This window comes from Ranitomeya variabilis, chromosome 3, assembly GCF_051348905.1.
Source record: "Ranitomeya variabilis isolate aRanVar5 chromosome 3, aRanVar5.hap1, whole genome shotgun sequence".
Classification (NCBI taxonomy): Eukaryota; Metazoa; Chordata; class Amphibia; order Anura; family Dendrobatidae; genus Ranitomeya; species Ranitomeya variabilis.
The window spans coordinates 656,098,411-656,126,224 of NC_135234.1; the positions used below are offsets into that span (position 1 = coordinate 656,098,411).

The 27,814-nt window shown below is 47.3% G+C and overlaps 1 protein-coding gene across 2 annotated transcripts in view; it reads right to left on the minus strand.

Annotated features, from left to right (window-relative positions):
* Positions 1-14,119, minus strand: part of CDK4 (cyclin dependent kinase 4) — a 52,706-nt gene extending 38,587 nt beyond the window's left edge. The window contains exon 1 of one of the 2 annotated variants that reach the window (XM_077297785.1): positions 13,933-14,119. The gene's annotated coding sequence lies outside the window, so the exon portion shown is untranslated. Of the gene's footprint in view, positions 1-4,264; positions 4,390-13,932 lie in introns of those variants that run through there. The other variant, XM_077297786.1, reaches the window with a different exon arrangement.
* Between the last annotated feature and the right edge of the window lie 13,695 nt (positions 14,120-27,814).

A 27,814-nucleotide genomic window follows, 5' to 3' on the forward strand; every position in this document is an offset into this window, starting at 1 on the left:
TCTAATATGGATTTAAGAGGGACTCCTTCATTTATTTTAGCGCCCGAGGATGAAAGGAATTTTTTCCATATTTTCCCATATTGTTTGGTCGTAATTGGTTTCCTACTTTGTAGTAGAGTAGATACCAGCCCCGGAGAGAAACCTCTGCTTTCTAGTAGCTGCCTCTCAAATGCCAGGCTGTCAAGTGTAAGCTCGCAACTTGCGGATGATGAACTGGGCCCTGGGAGAGGAGTTTTGGAAGGTCTGGAAGTACCCACGGGTTGGATATTGACATTCTCATCATCCAAGAGAACCAAGGACTCTTCGGCCAGAACGGGGTTATCAAGATCACATGAGCCCCGTTCTCCCGAATCTTCCTCAGCACTGCCGGAATCAGAGCAATTGGGGGAAATGCATACGCTAGTTGATGGAGCCATGGAATCAGGAACGCATCCAACGATACTGGGTTCCCCAATGGGTTTATGGAGCAAAAAAGTGTTTACTTTTTTGTTCAGGTTGTTTGCGAAGAGGTCTATGCTCAGCACCCCCCATTTTTCTGCAATCTGGGTGAACACTGTTTGATTTAGCTCCCATTCTCCTTGCTTTAGACGGGAACGACTCAAAAAGCCCGCTCTGTAATAGTCCACCCCTTTTATGTGAAGGCCTGACAGGGATAGAAGGTTGCTTTCGGCTATGTGGAATATTGATTTGGCTACTTCCATGAGTTTTTGAGAGCGAGTACCCCCTTGGTGATTCAGGTACGCTATCACTACCCTGTTGCCTGACATAATCCTGACATGGTGGGAATGAAGGGGCCCTAAGAACTCCAGTAGTGCAAACTTGACCGCCAGTAGTTCTTTCATTTTGGAAGATTCTTTTGCTAGAGTCGGTGGCCAAGTACCTTGGGCTAATAGGTCGTTCAGATGAGCCCCCCACCCGCTGGGACTTGCGTCCGTGTTTACTATTTTTGAAATTGGAGTTACCCACGGGACCCCTTGGGAAAGATTGCTTTGCGATGTCCACCAGTTTAGTGACCAAGTTGTGTGCGGAGATAAACTGAACCGACCTTCTAAAATTCCCTTTTAGAGAGACTTCTTCTGACAAGATTTGCCATTGAAGGTCTATCGAATGGAGCTGAGCCCATTGGACTGCAGGGATACATGATGTCATGGATCCCAAGAGGGACATTGCTTCGCGGAGGGTTATGGAGGGGAGATCTTGCATTTTGGACACCAGCCCCGATATTTTTGTATTTTTTCCGCAGGAAGTCGGCATTCCTGTTTTACGGAATCTAGAGTAAGACCCAGATATTCTTGTATTTGGAATGGTAATAACCATAAGTTTATCAGCCAGCCCAGCTTTTCTAGAGAGCGCATTATTGCATCTAGTTGTTTGTTGCAGTGTTGGGGAGAGGAGCCGATTACCAAAAGGTCGTCTAGGTATGGCACGATCAGTCTGTCCTGTTCCCTCAAGTGAGCCATTACCTCTGCAACTAGCTTGGTGAATACTCTTGGAGCTATGGCTAGCCCGAAGGGGAGGGCTGAAAATTGAAAGTGGTGTAACACCCCCCTGATGTGAACTGCTATCCTGAGAAACTTTTGGTGATTTCTGTGGATAGGGACGTGATAGTAAGCATCCTTCAGGTCCAGGACTACCAAGAAACACCGAGGAAACAGCATTTTTATAGATGTCTTTATTGTTTCCATCTTGAACGCTTGGACCTCTAGGTATTTGTTTAGGTTTTTCAAGTTTATGATAGTCCTGTATGACCCATCCGGCTTTTTCCTCAGGAACAGAGGGGAATAATATCCTAGCCCTTTTTCTTGGGGGGGGGGAACTTCTAGGAGAACCCCCTTGTTCACCAGTCCAATGACTTCATTTTCCAACGCCAGCTGCTCCTCCCCTGAAGATCTTGGCGATGTCACCATAAAGGAGGGACGAGGGGGTTTGAGAAATGTCAGTTTCAGTCCCGATTTTATTATGTTCAGGATCCATGCACTGCAGGTAATTTTCTCCCAAGCCGAAAGAGGGACAGTCTTCCCCCCACCTGGGGCAAACATTCATTGGGAAGGTTTTTTGTTGTCATTGGGGCTCTTATTGAACAAAAACCCTGTATTCTTGATTCTCTTATCCTCCCACTTTTCTTGGTTTTTCCCCGGCTTCCTTCGGAAAAACCTCTTGCTCCGAAAGGGCCTTCTGTAGGAAGGGAAACCCAGGGAGGGAAAGGATTTCTTTTTATCCTCCGCCTTTTCTAAGATATCATCTAAGGTGGGGCCAAATAAGAATTCGCATGGTACACAATTTGGATTTTGTCTGTAGGTCCCCTGGCCAACACTTAAGCCAGAGGGCGCGCCTAGCCGCGTTAGAGAAAACTGCTGACCTAGCAGCTATCCTGATTGAATCGGCGGAAGCATCTGCTAAGAAATGAACGGGATGTACATGCGGCGGCGACTGCCGGCTTTAGACCTCCCCCAGCTGCTTCCCAGGAACTTTTGAGAAAGGCATCCACCTTTTTGTCCATGGGATCTTTCAAGACCCCCATGTCCTCAAATGGGAGAGCGAATTTCTTGGATGCCTTAGCTATGGCGACATCTAGTTTATGGGCTTTTTCCCCAAAAGGGTACTTTCGTTTTGGCGTTAGTAACGCCTTCCTTATGGGTTTTTTTCCACTCTTTTTTGATTAGTGTGGATATTGTCTCGCTAAGGGGAAATGCTCTCCTCTTTTTTTGTTCAAGACCCCCGAACATGATGTCCTGTACCGATCTTTTTGGGTGAGGGTCCACTAGCCCCATAGTGCTTCTAACCGCTTTAATGAGGCCATCTGTGTCTTCCAAGGGAAAACAACTGACCCCCAGAGGAAGAAGAGGATGATGAAGAAGAAGAAGAAGAGGAGTTAGATGTATCTGAGTCCACATCATCACTATCCGTAATATTAGACCCAGGAGATGGGGACCTGTGTCTAGTCTTCCTCCACTTTTTACCGCCTTTTAGGGATCTAAAAGTGTCCTCCACCTAATTTTTTATCAGGGTTTTGAGGTCGGCTGCGAACCCAGGAAGCCCTACAGATACTGTCTGCTGTATACAAATGCTACAAAGCCTTTTCTCCCAGGTAGTCGGAAGGTCTTCTCTACAAGGGCACAAATTCTATGCTTAGATTTGCCTAAGCTTTTCTTCCCCGGTTGGGGATGCTCTGCATCTGTCCTTTTGCCGGACGCCGTACTGGACTCCTTGCTATGCAGGGACCTTTGGCGTTCTTTACCGGTAACATTTTGGTGTCCTTTTTGCTGTCGTCGCTTTTGCTGTTGCTGCGGCGACGCTGGTGGTGGTGGTGGCGATTTTGATAGGGCTGATGCCTCTAGGTCGCTCATGATGCTTGGTTAAGCCCACAGAAGCGCCAGACCTGGGCAACCTCTCCCTTTTATGTGGTGGTAATTCCTGCCGTCTATTCAAGCCTGCGCAGTAGTGCTCTGCCGCCGCCAGCGCATGCGCAATAGCCCGCATCGCGAGAATCGCAGCCAAATCCCGCAGTCAGATCCAAAATGGCGCCGCGCGGGACGCTGCACACCAGAACCCCCGGCTTTTGCAGTGTGCAGGCTGACGCTCAGGAGGGAGAGCCGCGCCACTCCCCCCAACCACAGAGGGACCCCCCCTGGGTGTTGTTGCTGCTGCAGGCATCTTAGCTGGGGAGGTGGCCGCGAACTCCATGCCACCTCCCCCGCACACCCAAGAGGCCCACTAGCCCCAGCGGTGGTGCTTCGGGTCACCACATCAGCTGAGGCAGGGGGACCCCCGCTGCCTGAGTCGGACTGATTAGCCCCGGAATCCCACAATGTCTTTCTGTTGGTAAGTCTGTGGGGCTCCCATCAAGGACAGGAAACCAAATGATGCGGGAGAGAGGTACCGCCTTTTTATCTGTAGGTTTCCTGTCCTTGGTGGGCGGATCCCCCCTTTCTCAGTGGTGCCGTCATGGGCGTCAGAGAAAAACGCTAAGAGGTTAAAAGTGAGCTGACCGTTCTTCAGGCGTCTTCCCATTCTGAAGATGCTCCACACTTTACAATAGAAGTCAATGGGAAGGCTATAAAGGGTCTGGGTGGATTTTTGGGCATTTTGTCTGTGTTTTTGCTTCAAAAATGCTAGATTTATTTTCATTGTTCAATGGATTAAAAAAATGTAACAAAATTTGCAAGAAATGCCAGTAAAATGATTCAAAGAGCACTAAAGAAATAAATAAAAACCTTCTGAGATTTACAAAGATCCAGAGAAAAAGGAGCAATTCCTGAATCACCTTCTACTCGCAGTTTATGACGGCCTGAAAGCGAAGTTCACAAGTTGGAGTCTGCAGTGTTTCTCTGCTTCAGTTTGTGTTTTTACGTGCCGATTGCAGCATTTTCAATCCATTCACTTGTATCTGATGATGAAAGAATTGATAAGCTGCATCTTGGCAAAAACACACAAGGGCTCAAAACAGGCAGAAAAGAAAATAAAACTATAGAAAGCAGTGGGTGCACGAGATTGCAGAAATGTAATTACGATGTTCATGTAAAATGCTGCATATTTTAGGTAAGACAGTAAAAACAGCACATGAAGAAACCCTTAAAGAGTTTTGGAACAAAAATTTCCCTGTGTTTTTTGTGACCTTCCGATTGGACAGTGCCTAGTTTAGAAAGGATTTCTTTAGGATCTGCTGTAAAGAAGTGACCTGCACTATTTCTTTCCCTACCAGGATTTCCAATAGAAATGAATGGGAAGTTTTCCCAAGATGCTTTTAAAGCAAAATTCATTCTAAACTCTGTGTGAACAGAGCCCAGCTGGGTCCTACGCAGTTTTTCCCCCAGTTTTGGACAGCACAGGTGAGACGTACTGTTTCACCTGGCCACACAGCATGATCAAAACCAGCCGCCATTGGCCACATATAAAGGTCTGTCAGTCTCCAAAGCTAAAATGACCCCGTCTTAAGATTAGTGACCCATTCTGGTAACATCCTTGGGGCAGCGCTGGGAGCCCTCACAGATGTGAGCAATGGTCTGAGAGCCGCAGATATGTGACAATAATGGGGGCAGCGCAGAGCAATGCTATGGGACATAATGGTAATAATGGGGGCAGCGCAGAGCAATGATATGGGACATAATGGTAATAATGGGGGCAGCGCAGAGCAATGATATGGGACATAATGGTAATAATGGGGGCAGCACAGAGCAATGATATGGGACATAATGGTAATAATGGGGGCAGCACAGAGCAATGATATGGGACATAATGGTAATAATGGGGGCAGCACAGAGCAATGATATGGGACATAATGGTAATAATGGGGGCAGCACAGAGCAATGATATGGGACATAATGGTAATAATGGGGGCAGCACAGAGCAATGATATGGGACATAATGGTTATAATGGGGGCAGCACAGAGCAATGATATGGGACATAATGGTATAAAGGGGGCAGCACAGAGCAATGATATGGGACATAATGGTAATAATGGGGGCAGCACAGAGCAATGATATGGGACATAATGGTAATAATGGGGGCAGCACAGAGCAATGATATGGGACATAATGGTAATAATGGGGGCAGCACAGAGCAATGATATGGGACATAATGGTATAATGGGGGCAGCACAGAGCAATGATATGGGACATAATGGTATAATGGGGGCAGCACAGAGCAATGATACGGGACATAATGGTAATAATGGGGGCAGCACAGAGCAATGATACGGGACATAATGGTAATAATGGGGGCAGCACAGAGCAATGATATGGGACATAATGGTAATAATGGGGGCAGCACAGAGCAATGATATGGGACATAATGGTAATAATGGGGGCAGCAAAGAGCAATGATATGGGACATAATGGTAATAATGGGGGGCAGCTGGGACATAATGGTAATAATGGGGGCAGCGCAGAGCAATAATTTGGGACATAATGGTAATAATGGGGGGCAGCACAGAGCAATGATATGGGACATAATGGTAATAATAGTCCATGAGCCAAGAACCAAATTTGACGATATCGGTACCAAGCGGAGTGACTAATTCTCTTTGGTATTTTTAGGTAGATGCATGTCTGTAGTTTATTTTTTGATATGATAGCCCTTACATATACGTAGCTTATTAACCCCTTCAGCCCTAGGCCTATTTGTACCCAAGTGCCTAAGCCAATCTGACCTGTGCCACTTCATGGGCTAATAACTTTGGAACGCTTTCACCTATCCAAGCCATTCTGAGATTGTTTTCTCGTGACATATTGTACTTCACGTCAGTGCTAAATGGGAGTCAATATATTTTACCTTTCTATATAAAAAAATGCTAAATATTCGGAAATTTTGGAAAAATCGGCAATTTTTTAACTTTGAAATTCTCTGCTTTTTACAAAAATACTGATACCCCCCATAATAGTTATTAATTTACACTCCCCACATGTTTACTTCATATTGGCATCATTTTGAAAATGAAACCTTATTGTTTTACGACGTAATAGGGCTTATAGTTTTATGCGCAATTTTTCACATTTACAGCAAAACCCACTTTTCAAAGGACCAAGTCACTTCTGAAGTCACTTTAAGGGGCTTACATAACAGAAACCACCCATAAATTACCCCATTTTGCAAACTACACCCCTCAAGCTGTTCAAAACTCATTTTTAAAAACTGTTAACCCTTTAGGTGTTCCACAGGAATTTTAGCATGAGCCAAGAACCAAATATGACGATATCGGTACCACCCGGAGTGACTAGATGTAGTATTTGTAACAAAATTTAATCCAAGTTATGTAAATACACACTGAACATGTCATGTGCATATATATATATATATATATATATATATATATATATATATATATATATATATATATATATATATGTTACTCCATAATATCTTCAACATCGGACTCTGAATCTGACTGTTGTTCTACTGGCTCGTCTTCAGTACCCTTGTTCTGGCATGTCTGTAATCTGCACATGTCTGTGCACTTCAGGCCATTGCTGAGGCAAGTACACTGAGGAAGTTCACATGACCGCACACACTTGCAGGACAGTAGCTGTATAATAGCTTCTGGTGCTGGTGCCCCTTGCATCCACTTGACAACAAGCTTTCCGTCGTTATCTATCATCCAACCGCAGTCTGTTGGGTTTGCAACCCATGGCTGGCTCTGCAGACTTCTCCTCCAGATCGCAGCCTGGTAGTTTGCACGCAGTGCATGCATGAAAAGGCAGTCCTGGCAAGGAGGGAGTTGACTTGACTCTACCACTCCACGTCTGGCACAGAACAGCTGATAACGGAGCCTGTTTACCTCAGTTGTTTGGGTAGTTGGCAGGTACATGTGGCAGGTGATTTCCTGTAACTTCTCAAAAAGTTCGGTAGACACTTCCCATGAACGACCAACTTCCTGAAAGGCATCCTGGTATGTCTTGTTCATCTTCAACTGCTTGAGTGTCGTCATCTTCCCACGGCCAGCGAATGCACTGACGGTGTCACAGCCTGTAAATGCATGCATACCAATCAATGAATCACATACGCTGCCTCCCAATGTTCGGCTCAGAGTGGTGATATCCAGGAATCTTGTCCGGTTCTGTGTACCGCATTTCTGGAACAGGTGGGATGGGATTTTGTGGCACATGCCCAGACACAGGACCATGACATCAGTATCCTCCGAAGTGATGATGACCGACTTGTAACCAGATTCTGCTGCATGAAGAGCATGGAGAAGGAGGCGTGTGTCTGCTTCTTCTTGATTTGACTTAAGGTCAGCAGCCTCTTCCCACTGTTCTTTGGTGATCTTAAAGCAGAGCTGCTCACATGTGACATACAGCTCCTTCTCCTCAAGCTTCTCCCTGTGGTGTTTCGCCTTCCATTCTTCTACCAGAAACTTTATGAGACTTGCCTTGTTGGAGGAACTACTTAGAAGCTTTTTCCACTGCTGGATGTTGTGCCCATGTTGAATGTTCTTGAAATGGATCCCTGTGCCTTCATATCTGTTGACTCTTTCTGTATCTTTGATGGATGTCTCCTTGTAGACGTCAAAGACAATATCAATGCGCTTGCTCTTAGCACCCTCATGGATAGCGCGACTCATTGCTGTGCCTGCTAGCTGGCCAAATGTTGCATTGTTTCCCTTCAGTTTCTGAACCAGGCTCATCCCATCAATGATGGTTGCAGAGGGCTCGGGGATCACTTCTGCAGGACGAGCATTCCTCTCCAACTCCCTTGCGAGGGCAGCCTTGTTGGTCTTGCGGATAGACCCATCACCATTGGCAAGTGCCCATGGCAATGGACCCAGGGGATGAGTCAAGACATCACTCATTTGTAGCTTTCTGTTCTCAGCTACAAGTATCATCTGGCCAAATAGGTTTCTGTCAGCCTTCAAAATTACCTCCTTGCCAAGACCTTGTCTGCGTGTCTTCATTTGGATGTTAGAGAACGTTTTAAGTTTGTTCTTCGTCATCTTGTCATGAAACAATGTAGTTGGCTTATCGGTACCCAAACGCTCATCCTTGAATGTTTGATATGCATCCTCTCCTATACTGTATGCCCCTTGAAGGTCTTTGGCTACATCTGGTGGTGCTACAGTCGCTGTTGACAAACTGATAAGTTCACCATTATGCTCTTTGTTGAAGGGGTTCACCCAACCTGTCTCCAGCAGTTGAACGAAAGATTGGACATCGGCTTCATCTCTTCTAATCCTAGACACCTGTAGGTCTGAATGGCTGAAGTCAGTATATTGTTGGCCTACCAGGGCCCTCAGCTGCCTCAAGTACATACTGCGGTACTCTGATGTCAGGTAGAACCTGGAAACAGCTCCAACTTTGAGGCTGAAGCCTTTTGTGCCCCCTGGTGTCTGGGTGTCTTTGTTGATTGTCTCTTCAATGGTCTGGTCCACAGGAATTCGTCCAAAAGGATTCTTGCTACCGATCTGGACCGAAAAGCCACCTTGCATGAAGTATTCATGGACCTCTGGGTGTTCTATGGGCAGCCGAGACATTGTGGCATAGTAATAGGTTAGGTATCGGGCATAGTTGACCTTGTCATAGGCAAAACACCATGGTATCATCTGTCGGATTGCTCCTAGGTGAAGCATCCAGTTGCCTTCTCTTGAAGCTCGAACCAGGGCCAGCATGGTCTCGACCATGTCCAAGTATGACATCCAGAATGCTGAGAGTTGTTCATTTCTGAGGGTCTCAAGATAAACTTGAAAGAGCTTCAGGGTAAGTGTGCAAGATTCATTATCCAAGAGCTTTTCGAAGGATCCCTGCGACACACTGATGCGAAAGTTTGTGATGTTCTTCAGTGTTTCATCCAGATGGTGAAGGTCCCTTGCATGGTTTTCTTCTAGCCATGGAAGGAAGTTTTTCCATGCAAGCCTCATAAGTGCTTCATAGACCAGCTTGTGTAGTCTCACTGCTCTGTTGTACCTCCGGCCGTCCATCACTCCAGACACTGATCCTTCAGCGATTACACCGGATTCAACACACAGATCTCTAAGGCCTGCATCCTGAAATCTGTTCCCTATGATAGAGAGGAGATTACAGATTGTGTGGAAGACACCCATTCTAATTATAATGTTCTTGAACTTCTCCTGTTTCCAGATAACCTCGGCAGCTTTGGCATAGAGTGCTTGATCAAACACACACACAATTCTGTTAAGCTTCAGGGTCTGCATGATGGCATGTGTTTGCTCCAAGACTTCATTCACAGTGGACATGGCTGTTGCAGGAGCATTGATAGTGGGCAGGTAGCTTACAGTGTCCTGGGCCACTACAATGTCGCTGCGGATTTTTATGTTGAACCCAGTCCAACTGCTGGTGGTCTGATCCTCATGGTCTGACATTCTAGCCAGAAGCCAGATATGGTTTTTGGTTTTTGAATCCTGGACCTCCTTGGTAGTGTTAACATTCGAAGTCTCAATCCTGGGTGGCTCTCCCCGCTGCCCAACATTGTATATCGGTAGCATTAATTCTGTCAGAGTTATGCTTCTTTTCTTCGACTTGGTTACATCTGGCAGGACTTTCTTTGTCACAGAGCATGCAACATTGGACTGAACAGCAATGCCATTGACTCTATGAGATGTACCTGCTCCACTTAGTGTCTCCTCAAGTCTGTCAATGTTAGCCCAGGCCAGGGTTGTGAACACACCTGGGTAGATACTTGCTGGCATTGGGATGTCATCCTTTGAACATTCCAACTTCTGGATACAAAGGGCTGTATCGATCTCCTCAGCCATTGAATATGACACACAGTGGCCAAGACGATTCAGAGTTCGAATCAGTTCTGTATTGCCGGTCAAAGACTTAACTGCAAAGGATAGCAGTACGTGCTTTGGTGGCTTTGTCTTTCCATTGGTAACAGCAAAAACCAAGTCACTGCCGAAGGATGTGGCAAGACGTTGAGCTCTTTCACAGGTAGTTTGGCACTCACAATCTCCTGTAAGCAGGGTTTGCAGGAATTGAGTGACTAATGCAGGAACGACATTCTGATCTGTATTGGGAGGCCATGGCTGACTCACATCTTGCTTCTTGATCTCATTCCTTAGCTGCATTGCTGCTTTGGTTACGATATCTCCAGAGTTAGCAGCTCTTGCTTCTTGCAGATCTTTTGTCATGCTGTGTACTTGCCGGACAAGGTCGTCCATTGATAGGCTACATGGATAGACTAGAAGCTTACCTTTCTCATCTGAGAGAAAGCGGAGTGATTCCCCAATCTCTGTTTCAAGTTTTCGTCGAACATGTTTCTTTGTCGATGGTTTCAGTTGGATGATACCACGGGATATCATTAATCTCTCAAGCCTAGATGTGAGGTTTATCATAGGCAGTACTTCTGGGTTTGGGAACAATTTAGTCCTTATATACAAGAAGAGTTCTTCAAGGGCCTCTTTCTCTGCCTCTTCGTAGCGTACTTCCTCGCTTTCGACCTGATTTTCAGCTGCACTAGACCTACAGGCCACTTGGGAATCATCTTTTGTGAATAGTTTGTAGCACGACTTGTGGTAGTGCCCCTCTGCAGCAACAAGGTCTCTGCTAAGTAAACCAAGTATTCTCTGTGTGCCTTTCCTTATCGCTGCTCTGCGGATCGTCTCATCTGCTCGTAGCTCAACACACTGGACAATTGGCTCCCTTGTTTGTTTTCCTTTTAGGTACTTGCTTGACTTCTCACAGAAGATACATACTTTGGCATACACCCTGCTATCACTGGGGGCACCCCTCGGTAGCTTCCTCATGGAGATTTTGCTTGCTGTTTCGACATTGACACCCTTGCCAAGGATAGAATCCAGTGACTTCTTCATTGTAAAGATACTACGACATTTACGGTGATATTGTATGTGTGGTATTTCTCCTTCTTCAAGGCCCTTAGCTGCTACCAGGACTGATTCATGCTGCCTGATCTCTGCAGCCCTAAGCAATGTTTTCCAGGAGTCCAAATCCTTAAGGGACGCCAGATCATCGCTGTCATCATTAGAGCAGTGTATGATACAGTCGATCCGTGATTTCTTCCTTGCTGGTACTTCCATCATGCCGTTAGATAGTCAGTAAACACCTGCAAACACAAAGAAAAACATTAAAATTTTATTTACCGTATTTCCTGGCGTATAAGACGACTTTTTAGCCATGAAAAACATGGCTCCAAGAGGGCGGTTGTCTTATACGCCGAATACAGCCGCCGGGGGGAAAGGCCGCCGCGCAGGGAAGGAGGAGGCAGGGGCCCACCTTCATGAGGCGCTCGTTCTTAGAGCTGGGAGCGCTGGTGCTAGGTGACTGTTCCCCCTCTCTCCACAAGTTCCTTACCAGCAGCAGCACACAGTACAGGACTACAGGACCTGTGGTGATGTCACGGCCATGTGATCAGTCACAAGCCTGGGAGGTGTCAGCCTCTACAGAGGGAGATAGGAGCTCTGCAGAGAAGACCGGAGAGTCCTGTTCAGCACAGAACGTGTATGTGTCAGTGTGTGTGCGTGTGTTGGGGCACCTCAGGGTGTCTTCAAATGTGACATAGCCCCCTAGATTTCTTCCAGTAAAATTTGCACTCCAAAAGTCATTTGGCGCTCCTTCCCTTCCGAGGCCTGCCGTTCCCCAATACTGCAGTGTACGACAACATATCGGGTGTTGTTGTGTTCGGGAGAGATTGGTGAACAAATAGTGGGGTGCATTTTTTGCTGGTACACCTCTTAAAAATAAAAAAATGAGCCTAAAATGACACCTTCATGTAAAAAATGCACTTTTTCCATTTTCTCAACCAAGTGTTTCCAACTACTGTGAAACACTGGTTGGGTCAAAGTGGTCACTATACCCCCTAAAAGATTCCTTGGGGGTGTAGTTTCCAAAATAGGGTCACTTTTTGGGGTTTCCACTGTGGGGGTACCTCAGGCAGCCTTCAAATGTGACATGGCCCCCTAGATTTCTTCCAGTGAATCCGCCACCCAAAAACCACATAGCGCTCCTTCCGTGTTGAGCTGTGCTGTGTGCCCATACTTTAGTTTACGAGTACATGTGGGGTGTTTCTATAAACTGCAGAATTAGGGTAACCAAGTTTGGGTTTGCCGTTAACCCTTGCTAGGTTGCAGGTAAAATTGGATTACAATGTAATATCTGGAAAAAAAATGAAATTTTGAAATTTCGCCTTCATTCTGCTAAAATTCCTGTGGAACACCTAAAGGGTTAACAGTTTTTAAAAATGAGTTTTGAACAGCTTGAGGGGTGTAGTTTGCAAAATGGGGTAATTTATGGGTGGTTTCTGTTATGTAAGCCCCTTAAAGTGACTTCAGAAGTGACTTGGTCCTTTGAAAAGTGGGTTTTGCTGTAAATGTGAAAAATTGCGCATAAAACTATAAGCCCTATTACGTCGTAAAACAATAAGGTTTCATTTTCAAAATGATGCCAATATGAAGTAAACATGTGGGGAGTGTAAATTAATAACTATTATGGGGGGTATCAGTATTTTTGTAAAAAGCAGAGAATTTCAAAGTTAAAAAATTGCCGATTTTTCCAAAATTTCCGAATATTTAGCATTTTTTTATATAGAAAAGTAAAATATATTGACTCCCATTTAGCACTGACGTGAAGTACAATATGTCACGAGAAAACAATCTCAGAATGGCTTGGATAGGTGAAAGCGTTCCAAAGTTATTAGCCCATGAAGTGGCACAGGTCAGATTGGCTTAGGCACTTGGGTACAAATAGGCCTAGGGCTGAAGGGGTTAATAAGCTACGTATATGTAAGGGCTATCATATCAAAAAATAAACTACAGACATGCATCTACCTAAAAATACCAAAGAAAATTAGTCACTCCGGGTGGTACCGATATCTGGCCCGGCTCATGGACTATAATGGGGGCAGCACAGAGCAATGATATGGGACATAATGGTAATAATGGGGGCAGCACAGAGCAATGATATGGGACATAATGGTAATAATGGGGGCAGCGCAGTGTTCGCTTCCTGCAGAACCACAAGTGGCTGATAACAGGGGACAATAGCCTGCAGCCATACACACGTGTTGCAGGGTTGGCAGCCTGGTGCTTTCTTTTGTGCCCTGCACATGGGCTGTTATTATCATGAGTGGCCAGCACAGGCCCCCTCCTCACTGTGGGATAATGAGGGCTCACTCTCTGGCTGAGCCTCCATTACTTTCCCCTCCTCTTCCTGCCATTACTTTTTTTTCTTATTAGGTCAAAGCTTAAAAAGTTTCCAGGACAACCCCCTGTGGCAATGTGCGCGGATGCCGGGGAGTCAGACCCATCTGTTCCCCTCCGGTACCGAGCACTGACTCTGTGCACCAGACTGGAGCCTTACAGGCCCCTGCACGGAAAGTAGAGGGGAGGCACTACAACTCCCAGCAAGTCCTAACAGCAGGAGCGCACTGCCCTGCACTGCCCCAACATGTGGTCCTGGTCGGCAGCACAGTCCGGCACTGGCGCCGCCGCTGCCCTCACCGCCCGGAGGTGGCGCTGCAGGTCTTACCCGGCTCTTGTAATGTCAGCAGCAGTGGTCAGTCATGGCGAGTCTCCTCCGCTGCCGCAGCACACTCACATGCTCCCACCATTCACTCCACACTACAGTCACTTCCTGCCCCACATCACACCCTCCTCACCCGTCACCGACCCGCCTACTGCTGTGTGACCCGTCCCCACACCCCTGGGGCTGAGTCCGGGGGGCTCCCTGCCATGGAGGCATATATTTACTGATAATGGATGAGGCACAAGAAATGCGGCTGATAACCCTGTGTACAGTGATGCCCACCAGTCCTGAGAACAATATGTCTGCCCCACAGCCCCAGCAGGGTGTGACCAGATGTCTGATGACATTACTCTGTTCAGGATCCCTGGAAAGCTGGATACCAGCACTCGTGGGAGCCGCGCTAGCTAAAACTTGGGGTTTAACAGGGCCAATGCCATGTGATCCTTTATCGGACAGCGCTCGGCCCAATGTTATACTATGGGGCAGACCGGACCGCCATGAGAGAACAATCGCAGCGTGCTGCACGTGGCTCGGGAATTCGGATCTCGCGCATCCATACAAGTCTATGGGAGCGTGGAAAACATCGGCGTGCAGTCCGACATCCGCAGACTCCGTTAATGGAGAAATGAAGCTCTCCGTCTTCTCCGCACCTGTGATACCGTTCTCGCATGTGAGGGAATCCGATCACACTAAGGTGACACTCCGCCTAAACTCTGATCAGTGTCATTAATATAATCGATCCGATTCTCTCACGTGCGAGAACCTGCAATCGTGTGAGCGAGCCCTATGGGCAAATTCAGACGTCCATGAAACTCGGAGCGGCTACAGGCCTCACGACGTGAGTGCAACAACCACATCCATGTCTATGAGGCCGGGTTCACACGTCAGTGGCTCCGGTACGTGTGGTGACAGTTTCCTCACGTACCGGAGACACTGACTCACGTAGACACATTAAAATCAATGTGTCTCTGCAGATGTCAGCGTGTTTTCACGGACCGTGTGTCCGTTTTCAAAACACGGAGACATGTCAGTGTTCGTGGGAGCGCACGGATCACACGGACCCATTAAAGTCAATGGGTCTGTGTAAACACGTACCACACACGGATGCTGTCCGTGTGCATTTTTCCTGTCATAGGGTTAAAATTGTAAAAATTGTTGCAATACACGGACACACAGACAGCACACGGACCCTAAAAACGTACTCACGGACATCACACGGATCCCCTACGTGAGCACATGGACACGGATAACCGTTTTCTCCGGTACCAGAATTATCTGGACGTGTGAGACTGGCCTGAGGCTGGTAAGTTCGGGTGAGGTGACCCGCGGTATCACGGATCATGTTTAACAGACGTCTAAATTTGCCCCAAAGGGCTCCATAAATATTAGATGGCTGTCGGCTATATGATGATTTGTTCAGCCATCTCTCCCCTCTACCATGCACAGAACGCTCACTCTTCCAACCCCTCCTGTGTTCTCTATGAGAAACGACGTGCCTGGTGCCGGCCTATCTCCTGGAGAACAAAGCATTAGCAGGTCGAAATCAGACAGGCCGGAACCTTAACCCCTTCAAGACCTGTGATGTATAGGTACGTCATAGGTTGCCTCCCCCTCTTTGATGCAGGCTCCGACACTGACCCCATATGTTTTCTGGCGATGAAATCATCTGTCATCTGCCTTTAACAGCCGCAGGTGGAATCGCGATCCACCCGCAGTTAGTAACATGTTAAATACCGCTGTCAATCTCTTTTAACATGCTCACGCCGGGAGCGCGTCACTAACTCCACTCATCGGCGCTCCTATCACATGATCATGGGGCACCGATGGGTTGGTATGACAACCCGGTCTGCAGGGAGCCCTGTGGTTGTCATTGCCCTGTGGTTGTCGGCTCATTGCAGATGAGTATTTCCTGCCACACATAGCAGGTGATCAGAAAATCACAGCATCACGTCTCCTAAGGAGGCTAATGAAGCAGGTAAAAAGTAGAAAAAAATATTTTTTAAAATATTAAAATTAAAAAAATATAAAAGTTCAAATCACCCCCCTTTTGTTCCATTCATAATTAAAAAAAAATTCACATATCTGGTATCGCCGGGTTCAGAAACGCTCAATCTATCAAACATAAAAAGAATGAATCCGATCAGTAAACGGCGTAACGAGAAAAAAAATCTAAACGTTGCCGCAACACTGCAGTAACAGGCAATCAACAGATCATATCAGCCCCAAAATTGTATCAATAAAACTGTCAGCTCGGTGCCCAAAAAATAAGCCCCCACCCTGTCCCAGATCCCAAAAAGTGGAGACACTATCTCCTTACCGACCAGTGGTATTTTTGCTTTTGCATTTTCATTTTTGCTCCCCTTCTTCCCAGAGCCATACCTTTTTTATTTTTCCGTCAAAATGGCCATGTGAGGGCTTGTTTTTATGGGCCGAGTTGTACTTTTGAACAAAGCCATTGGTTTTACCATGTCGGGTACTAGAAAATAGGAAAAAAATTCAAAGTGCGGTGAAATTGCAAAAAAAAGTGCAGTCCCACAGTTGTTTTTTGTTTTGCTTTCTACTATGTTCACTAAATGCTAAAACTGACCTGCCATTATGATTCTCCAGGTCATTACGAGTTCAAACACACAAAACATGTCTAGGTTTTTTTTTATCTAAGTGGTGAAAAAAAATTCCAAAGTTTGCTAAAAAAAAAAAAAATTGCACCATTTTCCGATACCCGCAGCGTCTCCATTTTTCGTGATCTTATAGTCAGGTGAGGGCTTATTTTTTGTGTGCCGAGCTGATGTTTTTAATAATATCATTTTGGTGCAGATATGACATTTTGATCGCCCGTTATTGCATTTTAATGCAATGTCGTGAGCAAAAAAGCGTAATTCTGGCATTTTTACTTTTTTTCTGGCATTTTGACTTGACTTTTTTCTCGCTACGCCATTTAGCGATCAGGTTAATCTTTTTTTATTGATAGATCGGGCGATTCTGAACTCGGCGATACCAAATATGTGTACGTTTGATTTTTTTATTGTTTTATTTTGAATGGGGCGAAAGGGGGGTGATTTGAACTTTTATATTTTCTGATTTTTTTAATATTTTTAAAAACTTTTTTTTTTTTTTTTAACTCTTTGCGTGCTTCAATAGTCTCCATGGGAGACTAGAAGCTGCCATAACCCGATCGATGTTCAGATCGCCTGTATGTAGCAGAATTACTCACTTGCTATGAGCGCAGACCACCGGGCGGCACTCGTAGCAATCCGGCAGTGACAACCATAGAGGTCTGCAGGAGACCTCTGGTTGTCATGCCAACCCATCGGTGACCCGCGATCATGTGATGGGAGTCACCGATGAGCGGATTTCTGACGCGATTGCCAGAATCGCATGTTAAATGCCACTGTCAGAGTTTGACAGCAGCAGTTAACAGGTTAATAGCCGCGGGTGGATCGCGATTCCACCCGCAGCTGTTCCAGACACATGTCAGCTGTATTCCTTTTATATTTACTGTATGTAATCATCTCTTCTATAATGTCCTATATAATGGATTATGTGTGGTAATGTGGGGGGGTGGGATTATGTGTGGTAATGTGGTGGGGGGCGGGATTATGTGTGGTAATGTGGTGGGGGGCGGGATTATGTGTGGTGGGGGGGTGGTATTATGTGTGGTAATGGGGTGGGGGGCGGGATTATGTGTGGTAATGGGGTGGGGGGGCGGGATTATGTGTGGTGATGTGGTGGGGGGCGGGATTATCTGTGGTGATTTGGGGGGCGGGATTATGTGTGGTGATGTGGTGGGGGGGCGGGATTATGTGTGGTAATGTGGTGGGGGGGCGGGATTATGTGTGGTAATGTGGTGGGGGCAGGATTATGTGTGGTAATGTGGTGGGGGACAGGATTATGTGTGGTAATGTGGTGGGGGGCGGGATTATGTGTGGTAATGTGGGGGGACAGGATTATGTGTGGTAGTGTGGTGGGGGGCAGGATTATGTGTGGTAATGTGGTGGGTGACAGGATTATGTGTGGTAATGTGGTGGGGGGGCGGGATTATGTGTGGTAATGTGGGGGGACAGGATTATGTGTGGTAGTGTGGTGGGGGGCAGGATTATGTGTGGTAATGTGGGGGGCAGGATTATGTGTGGTAATGTGGGGGACAGGATTATGTGTGGTAATGTGGTGGGGGGCGGGATTATGTGTGGTAATGTGGGTGGTGGGATTATGTGTGGTGATGTGGGGGGGGGCAGGATTATGTGGTAATGTGGTGGGGGGCAGGATTATGTGTGGTAATGTGGTGGGGGGCGGGATTATGTGTGGTAATGTGGTGGGGGGTGGGATTATGTGGTAATGTGGGGGGCGGGTGTGGGGGGGCGGGATTATGTGTGGTGATGTGGTGGGGGGCGGGATTATCTGTGGTGATTTGGGGGGCGGGATTATGTGTGGTGATGTGGTGGGGGGGCGGGATTATGTGTGGTAATGTGGTGGGGGGGGCGGGATTATGTGTGGTAATGTGGTGGGTGGTGGGATTATGTGTGGTGATGTAGGGGGGGCAGGATTATGTGGTGGGGGGCAGGATTATGTGTGGTAATGTGGTGGGGGGCGGGATTATGTGTGGTAATGTGGTGGGGGGCGGGATTATGTGTGGTAATGTGGTGGGGGGTGGGATTATGTGGTAATGTGGGGGGCGGGATTATGTGTGGTAATGTGGTAGGCAGGATTATGTGTGGTAATGTGGTGGGGGGGCGGGATTATGTGTGATAATGTGGTGGGGGGCGGGATTATGTGTGATAATGTGGTGGGGGGCAGGATTATGTGTGGTAATGTGGTGGGGGGCAGGATTATGTGTGGTAATGTGGGGGACAGGATTATGTGTGGTAATGTGGTGGGGGGCGGGATTATGTGTGGTAATGTGGTGGGGGGCGGGATTATGTGTGGTAATGTGGTGGGTGGTGGGATTATGTGTGGTGATGTGGGGGGGGCAGGATTATGTGGTAATGTGGTGGGGGGCAGGATTATGTGTGGTAATGTGGGGGGCGGGATTATGTGTGGTAATGTGGTGGGGGGCGGGATTATGTGTGGTAATGTGGTGGGGGGTGGGATTATGTGGTAATGTGGGGGGCGGGATTATGTGTGGTAATGTGGTGGTAGGCAGGATTATGTGTGGTAATGTGGTGGGGGGCAGGATTATGTGTGGTAATGTGGGGGGACAGGATTATGTGTGGTAATGTGGTGGGGGCGGGATTATGTGTGGTAATGTGGTGGGGGGCGGGATTATGTGTGGTAATGTGGGTGGTGGGATTATGTGTGGTGATGTGGGGGGGGGCAGGATTATGTGGTAATGTGGTGGGGGGCAGGATTATGTGTGGTAATGTGGTGGGGGGCGGGATTATGTGTGGTAATGTGGTGGGGGGTGGGATTATGTGGTAATGTGGGGGGCGGGTGTGGGGGGGCGGGATTATGTGTGGTGATGTGGTGGGGGGCGGGATTATCTGTGGTGATTTGGGGGGCGGGATTATGTGTGGTGATGTGGTGGGGGGGCGGGATTATGTGTGGTAATGTGGTGGGGGGGGCGGGATTATGTGTGGTAATGTGGTGGGTGGTGGGATTATGTGTGGTGATGTGGGGGGGGCAGGATTATGTGGTGGGGGGCAGGATTATGTGTGGTAATGTGGTGGGGGGCGGGATTATGTGTGGTAATGTGGTGGGGGGTGGGATTATGTGGTAATGTGGGGGGCGGGATTATGTGTGGTAATGTGGTAGGCAGGATTATGTGTGGTAATGTGGTGGAGGGGCGGGATTATGTGTGATAATGTGGTGGGGGGCGGGATTATGTGTGATAATGTGGTGGGGGGCAGGATTATGTGTGGTAATGTGGTGGGGGGCAGGATTATGTGTGGTAATGTGGGGGACAGGATTATGTGTGGTAATGTGGTGGGGGGCGGGATTATGTGTGGTAATGTGGTGGGGGGCGGGATTATATGTGGTAATGTGGTGGGTGGTGGGATTATGTGTGGTGATGTGGGGGGGGCAGGATTATGTGGTAATGTGGTGGGGGGCAGGATTATGTGTGGTAATGTGGGGGGCGGGATTATGTGTGGTAATGTGGTGGGGGGCGGGATTATGTGTGGTAATGTGGTGGGGGGTGGGATTATGTGGTAATGTGGGGGGCGGGATTATGTGTGGTAATGTGGTGGTAGGCAGGATTATGTGTGGTAATGTGGTGGGGGGCAGGATTATGTGTGGTAATGTGGGGGGACAGGATTATGTGTGGTAATGTGGTGGGGGCGGGATTATGTGTGGTAATGTGGTGGGGGGGCGGGATTATGTGTGATAATGTGGTGGGGGGCAGGATTATGTGTGGTAATGTGGGGGGACAGGATTATGTGTGGTAATGTGGTGGGGGGTGGGATTATGTGTGGTAATGTGGTGGGGGGTGGGATTATGTGTGGTAATGTGGGGGGACAGGATTATGTGTGGTAATGTGGTGGGGGCAGGATTATGTGTGGTAATGTGGTGGGGGGCGGGATTATGTGTGGTAATGTGGTGGGGGGCGGGATTATGTGTGGTAATGTGGTGGGGGGTGGGATTATGTGGTAATGTGGGGGGCGGGATTATGTGTGGTAATGTGGTAGGCAGGATTATGTGTGGTAATGTGGTGGGGGGGTGGGATTATGTGTGATAATGTGGTGGGGGGCGGGATTATGTGTGATAATGTGGTGGGGGGCAGGATTATGTGTGGTAATGTGGTGGGGGGCAGGATTATGTGTGGTAATGTGGGGGACAGGATTATGTGTGGTAATGTGGTGGGGGGCGGGATTATGTGTGGTAATGTGGTGGGGGGCGGGATTATGTGTGGTAATGTGGTGGGTGGTGGGATTATGTGTGGTGATGTGGGGGGGGCAGGATTATGTGGTAATGTGGTGGGGGGCAGGATTATGTGTGGTAATGTGGGGGGCGGGATTATGTGTGGTAATGTGGTGGGGGGCGGGATTATGTGTGGTAATGTGGTGGGGGGTGGGATTATGTGGTAATGTGGGGGGCGGGATTATGTGTGGTAATGTGGTGGGGGCGGGATTATGTGTGGTGATGTGGTGGTAGGCAGGATTATGTGTGGTAATGTGGTGGGGGGCAGGATTATGTGTGGTAATGTGGGGGGACAGGATTATGTGTGGTAATGTGGTGGGGGCGGGATTATGTGTGGTAATGTGGTAGGCAGGATTATGTGTGGTAATGTGGTGGGGGGCAGGATTATGTGTGGTAATGTGGGGGGACAGGATTATGTGTGGTAATGTGGTGGGGGCGGGATTATGTGTGGTAATGTGGTGGTAGGCAGGATTATGTGTGGTAATGTGGTGGGGGGCAGGATTATGTGTGGTAATGTGGGGGGACAGGATTATGTGTGGTAATGTGGTGGGGGCGGGATTATGTGTGGTAATGTGGTGGGGGGGCGGGATTATGTGTGGTAATGTGGGGGGACAGGATTATGTGTGGTAATGTGGTGGGGGGTGGGATTATGTGTGGTAATGTGGTGGGGGGTGGGATTATGTGTGGTAATGTGGGGGGACAGGATTATGTGTGGTAATGTGGTGGGGGGTGGGATTATGTGTGGTAATGTGGTGGGGGGTGGGATTATGTGTGGTAATTAGAATCGCTTGGAAAACTAATTATCACATGTCTTTAAGATTGATTTCAGTGATCCATTGAGCCCTGAGACACAATACCATCCACGAGTTTATTTGAAAAACAAAACAATTAAATCTTTATGACACAAACTCAATTTGCATAATAATTTGGAACACAGTGTATATATCTATCTATTCTATGAGTATATATCTATTCTAACCTGTCAGTGTGATTTTACTGTACTCTCACATGATTTGCTGGCTTTTCAAAGGACACCGGTGCGTAAAAATCGGACAGCACTCGTATGGTCCGAGTGCTGTGTGATTTTTTTCTTGCACCCATAGGCTTGCATTGGCGAGTCTCGGCCGAGTCTCGGTGACAATCGCAGCATACTGCGATTTTACACGCATGTAGAATATGCCGGAGAAAAAATACGGTGATATGAGCAGCCACATAGATTAACATGATGTTTTCTCGCATAGCACTCGTCCGTATTCTACGGGAGTGTGACGCCGGCCTAAGGCTGTGGTTCCACTAGTGAATCACATCGGATGTGAGAGCATCGGATGCGATATGCTAAGGGCCCTCGGCTCCAGCTCTGCTGCGATCGTGATCCGAGTGTCAGTGCTCCGAATTCCAAAATCCGCAGTGAAAACCCGTTGCGGTTTTTACTGCGGATTTATTGCGGTTTTTACTGCGGTTTCTTCTGCGGATTTTCATCTGCAGTTTCCTATTGGAGCAGGTGAAAATCCGCAGAAAAGAAGTGACATGCTGCGGAATGTAATCCGCTGCGTTTCCGCGCGGTTTTTTCCGCAGCATGTGCACAGCGTTTTTTGTTTCCCATAGGTTTACATTGTACTGTAAACTCATGGGAAACTGCTGCGGATCCGCAGCGGTCAAATCCGCTGCGGATCCGCAGCAAAATCCGCAAAGTGTGCACATAGCCTAACACTGAGGTATCTATGCAGATTTTCCTCATAGACTTGCATTGGAAACGGAAAATCTACAAGTAAAAAATGCATGTAATCTGCACCTATGTATGTCAATAAAGTTTTGTCAAAGCCAAATACCAGGAAGTGTCAAAAACAAAGCAGCTTTATTTAAAACATGACACACCAAAAAGAGACAAAAAATGCAGCGTCAAAAACATGCTAAAAACACGTTAAAGAAACTTGCACAAAAATGAAATGAAAAACAGGAAACCTAATTTAAATAATAGGTGCAGAAATTCTGCAACGTAAAAGACTCACCAGAAGCTCATGGTGGGAACGTGGCCTAGGGCTGGTGTCACACAGGTAGTTTTTATACAGTTTTTCTGAATCAAAACTGGGATGCAGCCAGAGGCAAAAGAGTGACACCTCTCTAAAGTATCCATGCCTGCATTTGTCTTAAAAAACTTTATCAAACTATCACAAAAAGGACATTTGTAATTTGAGCTTGGGGCTAAGTTCAGACAAGAGAATTTTTGCTTTATGTGCTGTCCGCATGTTCATTGGACATGTTCATTGTGTCATTCCCACATGGAACTCATGTACATGTGGATTCGGCATGAGAGAACAATTGCTGCATGCTGTGGGTGCATCCGATGATTGGATCACGCACACCCATACAGATCTAGGGACCTGGCTGCATGCTTACACTTTAGGTAACAATAAAATCCCCCTCTCCTCTTAAGGCCCCGTCTCACTTAGCGACGCTAAAGCGATCCCGACAACGATACGACCTGTCAGGGATCGTTGCTGCGTCGCTATGTGGTCGATGGTGAGATGTCAAACAGTGTGATCTTCCAACGATCGCAGCTGCGATCTCACTGTTTGACATCTCACCAGCGACCTGTAGCGACCTGTACAACGATGTCACATGGGAGCTATTATGACGATTCAGTGTCTGAGTCGTCAACGAGGTCGTTGGTAAGGTGTCAAACACAGCGATGTGTGCTACCCAGCGGGACCTCAACGATCAAAAAAAGGTCCAGGCCATTCCGACACGACCAGCGATCTCACAGCAGGGGCCTGGTCGCTGCTACGTGTCACATATAGCGAGATCGCTACGGAGGTCGCTGTTGCGTCACAAAACTTGTGACTCAGCAGCGATCTCGCTAGCGATCTCGCTTAGTGAGACGGGGGCTTTACTCTAAAGGTACCGTTACACTAAGCGACGCTCCAGCGATATAGACAACAATCCGACCTAAACTAGATCGCTGGAGCGTCGCTGTTAGGTCGCTGTAGAGACGTCAAACACAGCAACTCCAGAACGATGCAGGAGCGATCCAGTGACGTAACGGCGACTCACTTATCGTTCTCGCTCCATGTAAAAACATTGCTGACATCGTTGCTTTTGCTGTCAAACTTGATGATACACGCCGATCTAGCGACCAAATAAAGTTCCAGACTTCTAGCTCCGACCAGCGATATAACAGCGGGATCCAGATCGCTGCTGCGTGTCAAACTCAACGAGATCACTATCCAGGACGCTGCAACGTCACGGATCGCTGTCGTTCTCGTTGGAAAGTTGTTTAGTGTGAAGGTACCTTAAGGCCTGTTTCACACATCCATTTATTTCCGGTACCAGAAAAAAAAAACGGTTACAGAGATATCCATGTCCCTGTGAGTAATACGTGCGGCAACCGTGTGCCGCATCAGTACCACACGGACGGCCACCGGGGAAGAAGCGCTATAGTAAGCGCTGTTCCACGGTGGCTGGTGCTGAAGATGGCTTTCATCATTCTCCCCTGCTCTGCCGGCGATCGGCGCGAGCAGTGGAAAATGATGAGAGTTATCTTAAATTCCAAACGATGACAGCAGGTGGGGGCTTTTGGGACTCTTAGGCTGCCGTCACACTATCAGTATTTGGTCAGTATTTTACATCAGTATCTGTAAGCCAAAACCAGGAGTGGAACAAATAGAGGAAAAGTATAATAGAAACATATGCACCACTTCTGTATTTATCACCCACTCCTGGTTTTGGCTTACAAATACTGATGTAAAATACTGACCAAATACTGATAGTGTGACGGCAGCCTTACCCTCATCATCTGACATCTGCTGCTGCTGCTAATAACAGTGACAACCGGAGCAGAGGATGGGGGTATTCCACAGCCCGTGCCTGTGATCTAACTAAATAAGTGAATGAAAAACCCGACGTGGGTTCCCCCTATTTTCTTGAACCAAACAGGCAAAACTCACAGCTGGGGGCTGCCACATGCAGCTGTCAGCTTCTGCAAGGTTGGTTATCAAGAATAGAGGGGTCCCCACGCTGTTTTTTTAAATTAAATAAATAATTAAAAAAAACGGCATGGGGTCTCCCCCATTTTTGACAACCAGCCTTGCTAAAGGTCACAGCTGGGGGCTGGTATTCTCAGGCTGGTAAGGGGCCATTGATATAGGCCCCTCAGCCTATAAACACCAGCCCATAGCTGCCCAGAAAAGGCACATCTATTAGATGGTCTTCCCACTTGCTCTGTAGTGGTGGCAAGCGGGGTAATATTTGTGGGGTTGATGTCACCTCTGTAATCTCAGGTGACATCAAGCCCACGGCTTAGTAATGGAAAGGTGTCTATAAGACACCTCTCCATTACTAATCCTGTAGTTACTGTATATGTTAAATAAAGACACAGCCAGAATAAAATCCTTCATTTGAAAAAATTACACAGACTCCTTTATTAATCTCAATTAAACCATACTTACTGCAACGCCTAATTCCTTAAAGCCCTCGATCTCCTGTAATAAAAATAAAATTAAAAATCAACAATATACCATACCTGTCCGTCATTGTGTCCCATGCTGTAATCCGTGTCTGGGGGCTAAGTAGTTTTCAACCTGGACGGTGCCAAGATGCGACCAAGATGAAAACCACTGGTGAATGAGCTGCTGTGAGCAATGTCATTGTGAGCACAATGTGTTTGGTGTTTTTTCCTTTTTGAGGAGGAGCTCCATCATAGTGTGTACCCTCAATGATAATTGGTTTACTTGTAGATCTAAAATTCTGGTCCTTTTAATTTTCCAGTTTAACCCCTTTCCCACCTTAGACGTATCCATACATCCCTGTGACCTGATACATATTGACCTGGGACGTATGATACATCCCAGCGATGTTGCGTGCACAGAGGCTATGTGCACAATCGCTGTCGAGTGTCAGCTAATTCTGACAGCTGACACCTGGCACTCAGTGCCTGGATCAGTCCTGCACCGCTCCCAGCACTTTAACCCCCTAAATGCTGCAATCGAACAATTCGGGAGCAGGCAGAGGGAAGACAGCCCCTCTGCCCTTGCATCGGAGACCCCTCAACATCATCTCGGTGTCCCGATCGTTACTATGGCGACCCAAGGTCATCATGACGACATCCAGGTCACCAGAGCTAGGAAAGTTGCTAGATCATGCTCAGATCATAATGAAGCAACTTTTTGTCAGTGTAGCACTGACAGTTTTCATAGCTTAGGGATGCAGTTCCATCCCCATGCTATACAAGCGATCAGCCTGCAAAAAATGATCGTTCCATAGTGGGACAAAGTGAAATAGTTACAAAAAGGTTTAAAAAAAGTAAAAAATATAAACAAAAATCATAAAATAATAATTAAAAAAATCAAAATATATTGTGCACATGAATAAATATTTTTATGAAAAAAAAAATAAAGACAAGAAAAATACACATATTTGGTATAGCCACTTCTGGAATGACCCAGCCTATAAAACTGTCCCACTAGTTAACCCCATTAGTGAACAGCATAGTAAAATAAATAAAAAACAAGGCAAAAAACAATGCTTTATCATCATACTGCCAAATAAAAAGTGGAATAAAACACGATCAAAAAGACAAATATAAATAAACATGTCACCACTCAAAATGTCACCTTGTCCCACAAAACACAAGCTGCCATACAGGTCCATCAGCGGAAAAATTAAAAAGATCCCTCTTAGAATAAAGCGATGCAAAAATAATAATTTATTTATAAAATAGTTTTTATTGTGTAAAAGTGCCAATACATTAAAAAATATATATAAATGTGGTATCACTGTAATTGTACTTACTGACCTGAAAAATAAAACTGCCTTATCAATTTTAGCACACGTGGAACATCATAAAAAAAATCCTGAATTGCTGTTTTTTCTTCAATCTGCCTCTCAAAAATCAGAATGCAAAGCGATCAAAAATTTCATGTGTCTGAAAATGGTATCCCTGTAATAGCACCGACCCGAAGAATAAAGTCGCCATATCGCTACACTAGGAATGGCGTAGAAAAAATTAAACACATTTTTCACATGCTGTTAATTTGTTAATTTTGCCTCCCAAAGATTGCAGTAAGGCTTGGCGCACATTCAGGGCCGCCATCAGGGCATAACAGCCGTGACTGGCGTATGGGGCCCGGTGGGCAGAGGGGGCCCGTATCGGGCCCCGTCTCATCTGCTCACCGGGCCCCTACCAGGCAACCGCAGGCTAAACCGGGCCCTTAGCGGCGCTGCAGCTGTTTAACGCTATTGATAATAGTTAACAGCCGCCAGCCAATCTGAGGCTGGCAGCTGACGTCAGCCGCAGCGTGCATGTCGCCGGCGTCCGACGTCATTGTCAGTCACCGGCGAGTGCGCCGCGCGCTTCAGATGTGTGGAGAGAGCAGGAGCGCGGTCAGGTGAGAAGAACTTTTTTTTTTTTTTTTTTTATTGAGAGTGGCGATCTGCCCAGGGCAGAACGCTGGACACAGGGGCAGAACGCTGGACACAGGGGCAGAAAGCTGGACACAGGGGCAGGACGCTGGAAACAGGGGCAGAAAGCTGGACACGGGGGCAGAATGCTGGACACAGGGGCAGAACGCTGGACACAGGGGCAGGAAGCTGGACACAGGGGCAGAAAGCTGGACACAGGGGCAGAACGCTGGACACAGGGGCAAAACGCTGGACACAGGGGCAGAACGCTGGACACAGGGGCAGAACGCTGGACACAGGGGCAGAATGCTGGACACAGGGGCAGAAAGCTGGACACAGGGGCAGAAAGCTGGACACGGGCAGAATGCTGGACACAGAGGCAGAAAGCTGGACACAGGGGCAGAAAGCTGAACATGCGCAGAAAGCTGGACACAGGGGCACAATGCTGGACACTGGGGCAGAATGCTGGACACAGGGGCAGAAAGCTGGACACAGGGGCAGAAAGCTGGACACGGGCCGATTGCTGGACACGGGCCGATTGCTGGACACAGGGGCAGAAGGCTGGACACAGGGGCAGAAGGCTGGACACGGGCAGAAGGCTGGACACAGGGGCAGAAGGCTGGACACATGGGCAGAAGGC